Source organism: Ptychodera flava, unplaced genomic scaffold, assembly GCF_041260155.1.
Source record: "Ptychodera flava strain L36383 unplaced genomic scaffold, AS_Pfla_20210202 Scaffold_38__1_contigs__length_1544198_pilon, whole genome shotgun sequence".
NCBI classification, from domain to species: Eukaryota; Metazoa; Hemichordata; class Enteropneusta; family Ptychoderidae; genus Ptychodera; species Ptychodera flava.
In genome coordinates, this window is record NW_027248360.1 from 217,729 (window position 1) to 232,982 (window position 15,254).

The window sequence follows — 15,254 nt, forward strand, 5'->3', positions numbered from 1 at the left end:
TATGCATTGTGACCACAGAGTGCGTACCGGGGGCCTTGGTTCGACCACTTAATATCGAAAAGGACACTAAATCATCTGGATAAAACAACCGATACATTCACAATTTTTAAATTTGATAATGGCCTTCCCGTCTCAGCAGTCTCCGACTTTTGCCATGGTAGTCAGCTGAGGTCGAGTAAGACAGCAAACAAAGGCTGTTTTAATCACGGCTATCACGGTCATCTTTATTTCACGCAAAACTACTCAAGTTACTTTTTTGACTGTAGACGTTCTTAAAAGTTGTAGAACGCACTAGAAGTGGAGTCTGTGCAGTCATGAATGTAAGGGTACAGGAGGGCCTGATAATCCCTTTCACACCTATTATTTTTTCTTTTAAGTCACGGTCCGGACTGTGTTTAAGTCGACGCTGGCCTTTTCAGCTGTGGCATGGTTGCCATGATCAGGACGGCCAAGACACTCCATGGACGTATCTGTGGTACGTCCAGGGACACACACACACACACACACACACACACACACACACACACACACACACACACAAACTTCACTCATAATTTTGTATGCATCACAAAAATCTTTCAAATTTATGACATTCCTTTTTTCATCCATAGTGCAGTAGGGCTGACAGCGATCCTGCAAATGTGATTCGGGTGCAACTCAATGACAATGCGTTCAATCAACTTTTAACAAGTTAAGGAAAAGAAAACAAGTTTACAAGAATTTGATGCAAATTTCAGACTTGAACAAAGTCTATTTTCAGTTAAACTTTCTAGCAACAGTGACTGAAGCAAGAAAACCGCTTTTGTTTATACATTCAAGGGGGTCCTCGTGATTGTTGTTAATGACATATGGCTATTTACACCTGAGACAATGGAGCAATGAATCAGAGCCCTGCATGACTTGCCATTGCCTGACCTATCACTATTTTCTTCATGATATACCGGTGCAAAATGTAATGCAGGTCTCCTGGTTATGTGTCAAATAAGCAATTTTGGTCGCAGGTCATATCTTCTTTTTTCACGAAGTCGAACTCGCAAGAGGGCAGATCGTCTGTGTGGCCGACACGAACACAAACTGTCATGATACCGGCTACCAAATACTATCACACAGATAGGCTGTCGTCTACTGACTCCACACATTTGTCATTTGAATGAAGATGTGTGACGAAAAGGGAATTATCCCATGTGTAAGTGCTGTGGCGATATCAATGGCAACCTTCCTGATATGTTAATGACATATGGCTATTTACACCTTGAGACAATGGAGCAATGAATCAGAGCCCTGCATGACTTGCCATTGCCTGACCTATCACTATTTTCGTCATGACTGCAGCAACATATACTTTGGTATTCAAAACGCAAGCTTTATTTCAGTCGAAAGATAAAAAGACAGTTGCAAAATGATTAGAATTGAAGGAGGGATATGTGTCTACTACAGTGCGGGGACTCCAAAGTGCAAACGCCAAGCCCTTCAAGATGGTTTCCAGATGGGTATATAGAGTGAACGTTAGAAATGTGAGCCCAGAGAAGTGATTAGATGTTTCTCACTATACATCCAGCTATTCTTTAACACATATAGTCCTTTCCAATTTGTAGAGACTGTTAGTTGTCATCCTTTGTGTTGTTTTACAATCTTTACCTCACACGTAAAATTATGCAACTTTATTGGATTGCATAAACTAAAGGTGCATAATTTTAGTGAGCCATTAAACCCTTATATACAAGTGCATAAAGATGCATATAGGCACCACCACTGACACCATGTTTACACACCTTTATGCACTGCATAAAGGTGCGTACAGGAGCTGACCAACTTTATGCAAATTTATGCAATTGCATAAAGAATGTTAAATTTGGATTTTCATCCAGTGAGCTAGTAAAGTTCACTTCTACATTTCTGCGATTTTCTTAGTTTTTTCGGCAATGTGACGCAAGTTCTTGAGAGTATAGCTCGTCGTCACGATGACGTATTTGTTTGGTTTTATTACACAGATGGTAATGAAAGATTCCGTCTACTATATACCTTCGCAAATTGTAACGAGCTCGAACAAAACCTGGTATCGATAAACGTAAACTTGCAGCAGGAGAGGGTCAATTTGATCGGGGGAGGGGGTTTCAAGCTGATAAGTATAAACGCAATCCATGTCTGACTTAAATGATTGATCATGAAAGGCTATAGTCCTCTATCGTTAACGTTGTAGTTCTTGACGTACATTAAGTTTTGGAATTTTGTTTTATTTGTATGTGTATAGGATCTTTAGGAAAAAGCGTTTTTGACACTGCCAATGTTGATTGCAAAACGAATTTACAAGTGGTAATATTTTTAGGTGTTTCAACTTTTGCAACGCTTTCACTCAGCATAAAAAGTGTCTGCAGTAGTCATACTTTCCGTTACACTGGCTAGGCTAGTATCCATCATAAATACTTTTATGGATTCTCAAAATCTAGCCAGGTCTGTGTTTTTTAGACCCACAATGCATTGTGACACTAGAATCCATTAGTATCCAAAATGGATTTTGGCATGTATTCCCCGCAGCCTTAGTTTTGCTGGATACTGGGGGAATCCATTATGTATTCCGGTGCTGGATTCTCAGTACTGGATAATAATGGATACTCTAATGGATTCTGCTGTATACTGTAAGAATCCATCAAAATGGATATTGCTATAGGTCTGTGGATACGGAACACTTCACATGGTGCATATTATAGCATTTTCGTAGCAAAACATGCAGGCCATTACTGCCTTCTTTAAGTTTCTTAATTCATATCATCCCACTATCACATTCACCATGGAGATATCCAAGACAAGCATCCCATTTCTAGATGTCAAATTTCATGTGGATGATCACGGCAAAATTATGACCGATTATACGAAAACCTACCGACACCATCAGTATCTTCATTTTAATTCCTCACACCCTAGACATGTTAAACGTGGTTTGCCATATAGCCTGGCCATTCGAATTTGTCGCATTTGTTCAGAAACTCATTGGAGAGACATACACCTTTCAGAACTACAATCTTCTCTCTTGGAACGAGGCTACCCACAAAATCTTGTGGTAAACCAAATCGAACGTGCCAAGGCGATCCCCAGAACAACCTTACTACAATACCATAATAAACAACCCCGATCCCGCATCCCCCTTGTCACCACCTTCAATCCTCGTCATCCCGACTTGAACAAAGTTATCTCCTCACACTTTAAGACTCTACACAAATCTTCAATCTGGTACACAGGCGATACCAGATACACCTATAATATCATACCATCGTAACAGAAATCTCCGCGATCTTCTGGTTCACTCCGACATTAGTAAGTCCATTACACATAAACTGGTTTCTTTAAATGCGGCTCAAAAAGGGCATGCAATGTTTGCAAATTTTCATCGGATATCACCCATTTCACTAACACAGCCAATAATACCACCCATGAAATCAGAAATGATATGAGCTGTCAAAGTAAAAACATCATTTATCTCATCACATGCAAACATTGCTCAAAAAATATGTGGGTGAAACTAAGACTTCTCTTAGACTACGTTTCAACAATCATCTCTCGACTACTCGCAATAATAAAGACAGCCCTGTAGCCCATCATTTCAACTCTGATCAGCATGACATCAACGACATTACAATTTCCGCGATAGTGCAAATATATCAGTCAGATGATAAGCTGCGTAAACAAATCGAATCACTATGGATCCAGAAACTCAATACTCTTTCGCCTGTTGGCTTAAACATCCGCCCAATATTCCAAAGAAGTTCCCACAGCGCCCTCTCAGTCCATTTCCCGGAGGTATAAATAGCGATTGACCTGCATATCTGCAGGCCAGATTCCAACCTTGGGCGTCAGACTGCAAGGTGGGTACTTGTTTCACAAAATCACATATCATTTCCAATCGATCGACATTTTCTAAAATACCACAGTTTAAAGTTTTGTAAAGCAATGTTTTCTTCCTGAGGATTGTAATGCACGGAAGAAATCTCCTTTAAATTTTTGTAAAGCAATGTTTTCTTAATGTAATCAAGTTATATATATATATATATATATATATATATATATATATATATATATATATATATATATATATATATATATATATATATATATATATATATATTAAGAAACTAAATTGAAAAACACACAGCTACATCTGAGTACTCTGCACAGCAAATTTTTGGGGCTTAAAAAATGACCCATGTAGGACTTGAACCCACGTCCCCCGAATTCAGTTCGGATGCTCTACCAACTGAGCTACGGATCAGTTCAGTTGGTTTGACGTGCGCCGTCCTGTCGGCCTTTTTTCTTCCCGAATGAGACCTCAGATTTAACACTGGTATTCTCTCGAAAGAGTTGTTTTAAGGAACCGCAAATATGTAACTAGAAACGTGATAATGAAATATGACAGTTCCCCAGTGTTGTGTAGCGTGGAAATTTAAAGTAGAAACTAAATTGAAAAACACACAAACTACATCTGAGTGTCATATTTCATTATCACGTTTTCTAGTTCATTTTTGCGGTTCCTTAAAACAACTCTTTCGAGAGAATAACCAGTGTTAAATTCTGAGGCCTCATTCGGGGAAGAAAAAAGGCCAACAGGACGGCGAACGTCAAACCAACTGAACTGATCCGTTAGCTCAGTTGGTAGAGCATCCGAACTGAATTCGGGGAACATATTTCCAAAGTTTTAATTAGGCCTAATAGCTGCTATATTTTGACCATCTTGATAAAGATCTATACACTGGAATATTCATGAAGGTAAAAAATGCGTAAATCGAAATCCTATTGTGTACATGCTGAGAGGTAAACTGCACAGCTAGCAGCCTGCAGCCTGTTGATGAAAATTGACCCCCTAGCTAGCTCGTAGCCTGCTGCTCTCTTTCTTTCTACCTCCATGCTTTAGCTGGCGAAAACAAATATATGGTTCAGTTAGCAATATTTGTATTTAACGAGAGCAAAAAAAAATAACATTTTCTTCAAGATTGAGTGAAAAGTGATAGTTATCAAATTCTTTGCAAAGTTCGTTTCGTGAATATTTGAGCACTTGGGGAGCCATACTCAGAAGACGCCATTGTTATGGATAGCGTCGCGTCGCCTACTCAGCGTTGCATTGCGTTGTGTCGTCTATATTTTAGTACTGACACGTCCCGCCGGTGTCTAGGAATGTCAACTAAAGACTCTAACCTTGAAATCCTGGACCGTCTCGACGACTATGCGGTACGTTTGAATCTAGTGCCAGTGTGGTGATCGCCAAAGAGTCCTACATCAGCTGGACGATTCTCGTGTACAATTTACCAGGTATGTATGTACAGTATAGCTATTCACTTATTCTTGACCAGCCAAAGTGTCTGGATACGTCTACTCCTTCTGGTATAAACGTGTCCAGCCAAATCTGTATCTGGCATAGTATCGAACGTTTGTTTGTTTTAAATCATCGATATTCCTGATAATTTCAAACGAATAATGACATCGAATTTTCAGGTCACTTTATGCTAATGTGACCTATATGCATCTCAGGATGAGAGTTGATACCTGTCAGGGACTGGACAAAAATTACGGGCGGGGGGATTGATTGGTGTTTTTAGAGGCCTGTGTTGGCACCAGATTGTCTCACCAGAAAATTGACCAACCAGATTACAGTTTCAATGGAAAACAAAAGGTAGTCCTCCTACATACTAACAAAGGCAATCCCAGGGATCAGCAAAAGTGCCTTATAAAATGGAAAATAATGACCCTTCAAAAAGTGTTAGCAAGAAAAAGATTGTCCCTCCAAAATTTTCATGTGCCCTGTGTATAAATGATATCTTAATAATTGACATATAAGTTCTCATTTAACTTTGAACTGTTAAAGAATACTTTTAACCTTTACAAAAAATCACTAGGGTGAAAGTCCAATATCACATTTGTTGTTCACATGTGTTCTTTCAACCAATATTCTCATTGTGTACATTTATATTAATTGTTTGTTGAACCGCTACTCAAAATGGCTGTGCATGAAGGTTAATAATAAGATAATGAAGATTTGCTATCCTTTATTTTCTTTTGAAACTGTAAACAGTTGAATGGTGGTCAATTTTTAGCTACTATAGACTGTAGTCTATAGAAGCTATTGGGATGGGTATCCGTCCGGCGTCCGGCGTCAGTCTGTATGTATGTATGTATGTATGTCCGTTTGTGAGGCGTCCGTCCACTCAAATATCTTTAGAACCACAGTACTTACTGATTTGATATTTGTTGTGTCGATGAAAAATATGATTTTGAGAAACCGTTTTTTTTGATATTGTTGAAAATAGGCAAATTAATGCCAAAAAAGGCGTTTTTGGTAAAAAATCTTCTACTTCATAACCGCTTGTCAGACAGCTTTGTTATTTGGTATACAGGTCCCTAGGGATAACCAAACTTAGATTTGTTCAAATTGTGATGAAATATGCAAATGTGTATTTTTAAGGAATTTTTTTGTCATTTTTGGTCAAAATTTAACTTACATTGTACCTTCTTGTACTGTATAAACCCTATCAATTCACGCAGAAAAAAATAATTAATATGATTTTAATAATTGAATTAATTAGGAAATCATCAAAGTCAAAATAATTTTAGTGTGGAATTATCAGAAAGTTCAACTTTTTTGACAGTTCATAGTGAAATGCTTACCATCTTGGAGGATTAAAACATGTAAAGGCAACTTTCCTGAATCCCAACTTTGATATATTCTGAACCACCATTTATGTTATCTAAAAGAAGTTGCTCATAATAGTTTGTCATGATAGGGTGGTCAAATAACTAGAGATAGAGAAAGTTCTAATTTCCATTTATGGTTGACTTGGTAAGGATTAAATAGGATTACTTTTTGAGGAAAAAATAGAGTGGTCAATTAAAAGAGTGGTCAAAGTGATAGGGTTTTTATGGTAAAGCTGGGCTGTAAGATTCCTCATGTGCTATATATAGCAATTATGCAATCTGTGTAAACAGTGCCATGAAAGTGTAACATGATTCCTTATAATGCTTTTGATGACCTTCTAACTTCTTAAGTTTCAAACATTTGTCTCTTCAGTGTGTTTTCTCTGAGTACGTACAGTCTCAACTTATTCAACAGAACTTACTTACAATGTTAATTTGAAAGTTAAAATGTGCTTGGTTAATAGGATAAAAATACTGATATTAAAAGATAACCAGCTCAAGATTCTTTATAACCTGACAGATATGCTGTTTTTTTATGACGTAAATCTTGATTTAAGCAAGTCTTGTTTACTTTAATTAGAATGTAATTAATTCTTGTTTATTTGCTATTATTGACTAATATAGTCTGATGAAATATGCAAATCTGTATTTTTACGGAATTTTTTCCATTTTTGGTCAGGCCATCCTGATATGAGCTATCAAAGATATCCACCTTCTTCATCAATACATGTGTCACAAAAGGTTATTCTCTACATAACACAGCAGAGCTCTGTCAACTGTTGAGTTGCTTGTTTTTTCAAAACCGCTGGTCAGACAGCTTTAATATTTGGTTTACATGTTCCTAGGATGACCTTAGTGAGATAATTTCATACAGTCAGGAAATACTTAATTTTGTATCCATGTCTATAGTAGCTTCAGGGACTTTGGCCCTATGTTTTAATTCAATCCCACAAGTCCACGTATTCAAGCTCAAATTTATGTATGTACAATGGCTCAAGGACAGAATAGGGCCCATTGATATTTTTTGACCTTTTTTCTACATGTATAGTATAGGAGACATTACATTTAATGATTTATGTTGTCAATTTATTTCCTTTGTCACAATAATAGTATTAATTTAGAAGGTTATAAATAATGCAAAGTTACATGACGACTAGCATGTTTAACCCTTTGCACCCTGATCCCCTGGTACTCTATGACGTCATCAGACATTTATTGTCTGAGCCGGGTTCAAAGGTTAAAGACCCACTAGCTGTAAGTCTTGAAATTTGTTTTCCTCAAAATACATGTATCTCCCGATTTTGTCCTGGTTTTCTCTGAATTCTACCCTATAGTATCGTTTATGTAACTTATGTGACAAATTATTGATATGTTGGACTTGCACAACTCTACAAATTTCTAAGGACTGTGATTTTTACTGTGCGCACCGGTAGGATTTCTCCGAGAGTGCCCCTGCTTTGCAAACATAGACAATTACTCAAACACTGCAACACAAGAGAGTTACCTGTACGACCACGGATAAGCCTAATTCACGTGCCGCGAGCCAAAGTTCAGTTTGCATGATTAGCATTTTTTAGCTAGTAGAAATAGGCGCATTTTCACTCTAATTCACTTTATCGATTAATCTTCACTGTTAAATCACATTTAATGAGGCCTTGTATGTGCATAAAGTGGTGACCTATGATATGTGTGTTCACGAATTCAACCTGTGCTGGCCAGTAAGGGACTGGAAAAAAATTATAGGGAGGGAGGGCGAATTTTTCAAAACGAAGCTGAGTAAGATTGTACGCGCTATAGTCAACATCAATAATATTTTATTTGACAGATCTTAAGTAATTCATAATGTGACGCCTCATCCAACCAAATATGAAGGCTATTGCACTAATACTGGCAAATAAGTTAAATTCAGGTCAGAGGTCATCCTGTTTACTTGATATTTTTGCTGTACACTTTCCTCCCATGATGGCCGTCCAGCAAAAATCAGACCTATAGCCATATTGGCTGGGTAAAATGTCGTCCTGGTCTCTTGATATTTTAGCAGAAATCTTAGTTAACATAATCAATCATCTCTTTCCACTAAACTTCAGACCTCCACCTCTGTTAGCTACAGTGTTGGGTATTGAAATTGTTTAACATTTCACACTATGACTGAGGTGAGCCCAACTTCACTGCGGGAATGTATGAACTACATGCATTAGCATGAACTCTGTGTGACCAAACAATTCAGAGAATGTTGCGCCCCGAGTGGCCTATAAAATGATGAAGTAAGGGCCATTCAACATTTTATCGCATGAATTGCACAATGCTCTGTGCATTACATTGGACTGCTTTGTGCAGTTTGTGTGAAGATTTCAGTGCAGATATGCACAGTATACAGGGTTTTTGCTTGTATGCACTGTGATGGGATTTAATGTTTTGGCAAATATTTAATCACATTGCAATCTTTATCTTGTCCAAAATTGCATGTACAGTCCAAGTGTGTAGTTAATAATAAGTGTATACATCACCAAAATTAGAACATTCTCACAAACTTATTTTGGCTTGACGTTAAAATAATAAAAACAATGCTAGTAGAAGATACAGCTAGTGGGGGCTTAAGTTAACATGAGATTAATTTTAATCTTACCTAAACATGATATGTCATTTTATTTCGCATCATTTCATTTTTAACTTTCTAAATTATTTGTGTTTCTGCTGAAAATGAAATGTGGTGTTACTTTTAACATGCACATTTTAGATATTGATATGACCATGGATGTAAAAAGAGTCGATTTTTCATCGATTGTCTGACAGTCTACCAGCTCTGAGATACTGCAGGAATGCATAGAGCAGTGTGCATCCAATGAAGTTGAGCCTTTTCAGGCCATGAAAATGCTTGATATATTTCTGATTCAAATATGTGTTGATGGACTGTCAGATTAATATGGTGATTCATCGTCATTATTGTCACGTGAAATGTGATGATTCATCATCTGTGTTTAAGATAATTTAATTTTTCACAGTAGGATTTTCAACTCTTTTTATTTATTTCCTTGCAAGTTGCAGGTCCCGTGGAGATATTTATAAGGCATTGGACAAATACGAAAAGTGTAGTGCCCCAAGGAATGACAGAGTCACACGAAAAGGCATGCCAACAACTGAGATGAATATGAGAGGTATGTACTTCATACACATGTACAAAGTCTGCACTGATAAGTTTTTTGTTTGAAGTTGTGAACTTTGAAGGACATGCTAACCAAAGCACCAGTGTTGGTGAATTATCGTACATGAACATGGTTAAGCAGAACCATTACAACACAAAGTAAGACTAAGTTGACCGTTGATGTTTGGTTATATTTGCAGAGCACCTAACAGCCATAAGCAACAAAATCTGCCTTTATAATCTTCTTTTGAAGATACAAATGTAGTTGATAGTGATGCAGCTTAGCCCATGTCAAATTTTGAAATCACACTGAAATGTGTTAACTCTGCAATTTTATATAGATAAGCAGAGTGTTAAACAACTTAAGGGGGCTCGTACATGAGTTCCAAACACAAATGTCGGTACATGACATACAATAATTGCATAGTCAAACCTAAGAAATGTTCTTTTTAACACTGTCTCCAACACTTGCCAAAATATTATTGAATGAATCCTTGATGTGTACTTTATGAACTTTGTACGAGAAACAAAACATCTAAACAATATCACAAGACAAACTGTCATTAGAGAGTTTGTTGCAAATTGTGTAATGAAAGATGAAACAAGCTTCTGTTCTGATAACATGTTCCAGATTTCATGACATGCTCAAAACCATAATTTTATCTTTACTAAAATAGTATGAAACTATTTTCCTATAAATTTACACCTAAACTATAATCCAGTGGGGACTATGTCATCGGCGATGACTTCTAGATCAAGCACCAACAGATAAACTCTTAAAGGTATTGAATTTGAACCCAGGGCCTAGGAGTGGCACATGTAAAACAGTGTGTATCTTTGCATCAGAGGCGGAATAAACTATGAGTGTATCTATTTATCCAGGAAATCGTAATCTCGACTGTTATGTTTGTACGCACATAGAGCCAGTCAACGTTAGGGACACAAAAAAAACACAAGGAACAAACAGGCAGTGGTTTTGAACAAATATAACTATAACAGCCACTCCATGTAGTTGGTGCACAGTGAAGATTTTTCAGATCAACAACTTTTACGGATGGTGGACTTACCTTTCCTACTGCAAGGCAATTGTTATCTAACTCGATTTAGCATGAATTTTTTTTATGGACTGTTGATGCGGTGTTTACAGTTGTTACATGGTGGCAAATCCTTGTCGAATCGACGACTGCTGCATAAACAGTCACTGAAGAATCTGTACATGCATTTACGAGCACTGGATATTTTTACCATTTTTAATCTAAAACCGTTCGTATACGTGTATGATGGTGACAAAAACAACATAAGGAATCTTGCGTACATTGTTATTGATTACTTTGACCAAACAAAATCACCCAACTGCTGAACAATGATCATACAGAACTCTTCAGGTTTCAGGACTAAATGACCCCAAGCCCGATCTCAGTCAACATTGCTGGGCTCGACGTCTACTCTATCAAACTGGACAAGAGAATATACTAAATTTACCTTGAAAAAAATTCAAACTGTTATCATATTGAAAAAATCTACTGGGGCCACGGAGCGAATTAAAAAAACCAACAAAACCCAACAGAAGCAGTGGAATGATCATTATTGTGCAAGTCGCTGTATTATATGTCAGGGTAAAAAAATTGCAGCTTTGAAATTTCTGGACGGTATAGAAGGCTCAGTGGTACAAATGTTTATTCTTGTTGACATAGTATCGATCTGATTGACACAACAAATGTTTGATTGTGCATCCCCTCGTGATTGGCAGCTGTTTGAAAGCTTTCACCTATTGTTTTTTGAATGCTTCGAACACGTCCACAGCACCGCAGCAGTTTTCGCTTCAAAAATCAACTTAAAATGGATATAATGAGAGAATTTCACCAACAGGTGATGCCACAAGTATTCACAAAAGTAATATGTTGGAACAGTGCTTTAATTTACACTTTGGTTGTTGAAAACTCCAGATTTTCGGGAGCATTCGTTGATGCTTTTACCATGTGCCACTCATGTTGGATTATGAATGCCCAGGGAGATAGGGGTATTTATAGGCTCCGAGTCCCCCTGCCTTTAATCCATACTGGCACCCATACGCAGTCAGTTCAGTCTTTGATTTGGGTGATTCCCCAGCATGACATGCCCTCTTTTTAGTTTAATATATGTAAATGTTACAGGGCACTGTAGGTCAAAGCTGCATGGTACAAGAATATTTCTACCTCAATATTCCATCCTTTTTTGACAGATTTAATATTCTAACGTATATGTCTTACTGTATTAGTTCTCGACCAACGTACATAGACTTGGTCCATTTGCTGAAGCATTAATTCATGATATGTTTTGCAAAATTAATAGTGGAAGCACGACCATACACCATGTGTCTTGGAGATACATTGATGTTAGTCTCTCCTAACAAAAACAGGAATATTTAGTAAATAAAATAGGCAATGAATCATGAAAAAACATTTTATCTTCATATTTGTATATTATGGCATAAACTTGTCAGTGTGATGTGCAACAGTACATAGATGACCAGTTTATTCATCAAGGGAGCATTCAGTTATTACAGCCAGCACAATTTGAATGGGTTGGGGTTCACTTTAAATTGTTAAAAAAGTAGTTTAAGTGTTCAAAACATTTTTGGGAGATAAAATGATTCGCTGCATTATTTCACTCTCGGTAGTCATTTAACTGTAAATCTGAACAAAAGTATAATTATCTGTCACATAAACATCTTGCCTTGGCAACTCTGAGGCTTGTCTTATTGTAAATCGAGCTCACTGAGGGAAATTAACAATTTCTATTACTTACATATTAGAGATATAGCAAGTTTTGTCAGGGAAAATATTTAACAGTGACCTGTTGACCACTAGTACCATGAAAAAAGAAATGTTTAGTTGAAATTCCAATATCATTACTGTTGTCCACATCTGAACCTTCAAACACCCTATTTGAATCAAGTACATTTGTATCAATTGTCAAACACCTCAGAAAGCACAGAATGTGTTTCTTAAGCATTGTAAAAAAATTATTCATATTTTTCTCATAGACTCCAATGTATAGTGAATCAACGTTTCAGTGAGATTCAGAAATCAAATTTCTTGCATACATATCAACTTTTAACCATTCTATTCTAATGAAGTACTTTCAAATGAATTATCAAAGGTCTATAAATACACAGATTTAAACAAAAACAAACTAAATGGATAATGTACAATTCTGATGATTTATTCTGTGTATCGTTATTTACAGAAATTGAAGGACGCAAACGGGGCTATCCAAGGACTAGCATGAAGCTGAAGACATTTGATAGTTGTGTGTGTGTTTCTTCTGAGGACAGCGAGCATGACAGAAGTTTCAAGGGTGGTGCCTATATTCGGAGACACTTGCCATGGGATAGAGAGAGAAGTGAAACTGCGTACATTATGGAAAAACACTTGCATCAAAGGAAATGCATATTGAGGCTACCTTGCATTGATTGCGTGGCCCCAATCAGACTAGAGCCTGAGGATGAGGATGGTGGGCCACACAGTACTAGAGTCTAGAGATTTCCCACAATACATCATGATTTGTACCAACGTAGATTCCCCTGTGAAGTCTACCATGTCTCCCATGTGTAGACAAATTCCTGGACCACGTGTAGAAATTCTGAGAACGTACTTTTAAGAACACCTTTCTTGTCAATTCCCATTGTAAAGGATTGAGAAAATTGTGCTTGATTGAGAGAAGAGAAAGGATTTTTGTAAATTTTCCACTGATTGTGTAGTCAGCCATACAGAATAAAGTGATGGAAAGTAGGGAGACTAGCTGCACCTGTTTCATGAAACAAAAGGATATTGATTTTTTTCCAAATATAAAAGACAAAAGAAATTTACATGCTAACTATTCCAGTGAATGACCCCCTTCAGATGGTAATAACTTGCTTCCCAAAACTGTGACATTTGTAGTACCTGAAGAATGTGACTTTTATGGTTATTTAATGGTTTCTTTGAAATTTGTACTGCAATACTTCAACGTACTTTTAATAAATATAATTAATCAATTATCGTGAGATTTTACATTATTGCTTTTATGCAGAACTGAAAAAGTTATAAGAAAACTAACGTCGTTGGTACAAATCGAACAGCATTGTGGGTAATTGATCGTACTGTGGGCCATGGGCCGTTATACAGACAAATGACAATATCAACAGCGCTGACAACTTATTACAGGACGATGTTTAATGTATAAGCATATGTTTTTGCATTTTCTTGATTCTGCTAAAAGCTCAATGATGCATTTTTAGTTTTGAACAAAGACCACTCAACTTATGAATTTTATTGACTAGATACAGGCTGTACTCATGTTATCACACCGACCGAGTCATAAACAGTGATTATTTGTATAATTGTATTTTGGGGCAATTTTTTCTATTCTTGGTCAAGAAATCTTCTCTGAGACCACAACTCCAATTGATTTGAAAGTTGGTGTGGAGGTTTTTAGGGTACAGCTTAGTAAGACTGTTTCAAATTGTGGTGAAGTTTGCATAATTGTATTTTTGGCAAAATTTTTACCATTGTCTTTTGCCAAGTTTTTTTTTTAAATCGCTGCTACATTTGTACAGACGTTCAATGAATGACTTGAAATATTGGTTTCAAAAGTATGGTTATATTATTGTTTGTGATTTTTTTCAGAAACCGCAGCTTTTGTTTAACACATGTGTCAATTATTGTAAATATTTCATTTGATTAGTATTGATCAGTGAATAAAAAAGACATTATTTTTTTAATTGCATAACTACAGTTGTATGAACTTAAATTGTTGATGTGTGTAGTGTAACATGTGAGTATGAGTAAAATGAAAGAATACTAGTATATCATGGGAATACCGGTAATACATTTTAATCAATAATGGTAGATATTGTGCATACCATCCTATGGCAATATGCCTGCACATAATTCTGTAAACACAAAATGGAAGAATGCAGAAAAGATTTTAATATCCGCGCTGTACATATGTATCAACTTGGTCCTGTTTGTTTCCCTATAATAGAACTAACTGCCCCATATCTATTTTCTAAGCATGTCCATGCATCATTACCATTGTAATTGTTGATAATTGCACTGAAGCAAGGCCTTTTGAAATGGATCTGTCAAAAATAACATAAAGGATACAGAGGCCATGTTTAGAAGCAGAATACAAGATTATTTTGGTATACAATTATGAAAATAAAATGATGAAACAGTACAAAATTTGCAAACGGTACAGGTTACTGTTTCAAGTAATTACCGATTCATGAGAAATTCAAAAAATTCAAAGGAATGATAGCAGAGCAGTGATATTTTATGCAATTTCACGCAAGGTACCATGGGAAAATTTAAGGCAAGAGGGTGGATTCCCATGATCACTAATTTCACGCAGAATCCATTGAAATCCTGCACAGGATTATTTCAGGAGACTGCCTTATAGAATCCATTAA

The 15,254-nt window shown here is 36.6% G+C and overlaps 1 long non-coding RNA gene across 1 annotated transcript; it reads left to right on the plus strand.

The window, feature by feature from the left end:
• Positions 1 to 4,907: 4,907 nt before the first annotated feature.
• Positions 4,908 to 13,662, plus strand: LOC139127875 (uncharacterized). Its single transcript, XR_011551155.1, has 3 exons — positions 4,908 to 5,298; positions 9,718 to 9,833; positions 13,049 to 13,662. It is a non-coding gene; the product is annotated as an uncharacterized lncRNA (long non-coding RNA).
• The last annotated feature ends 1,592 nt before the right edge of the window (positions 13,663 to 15,254 follow it).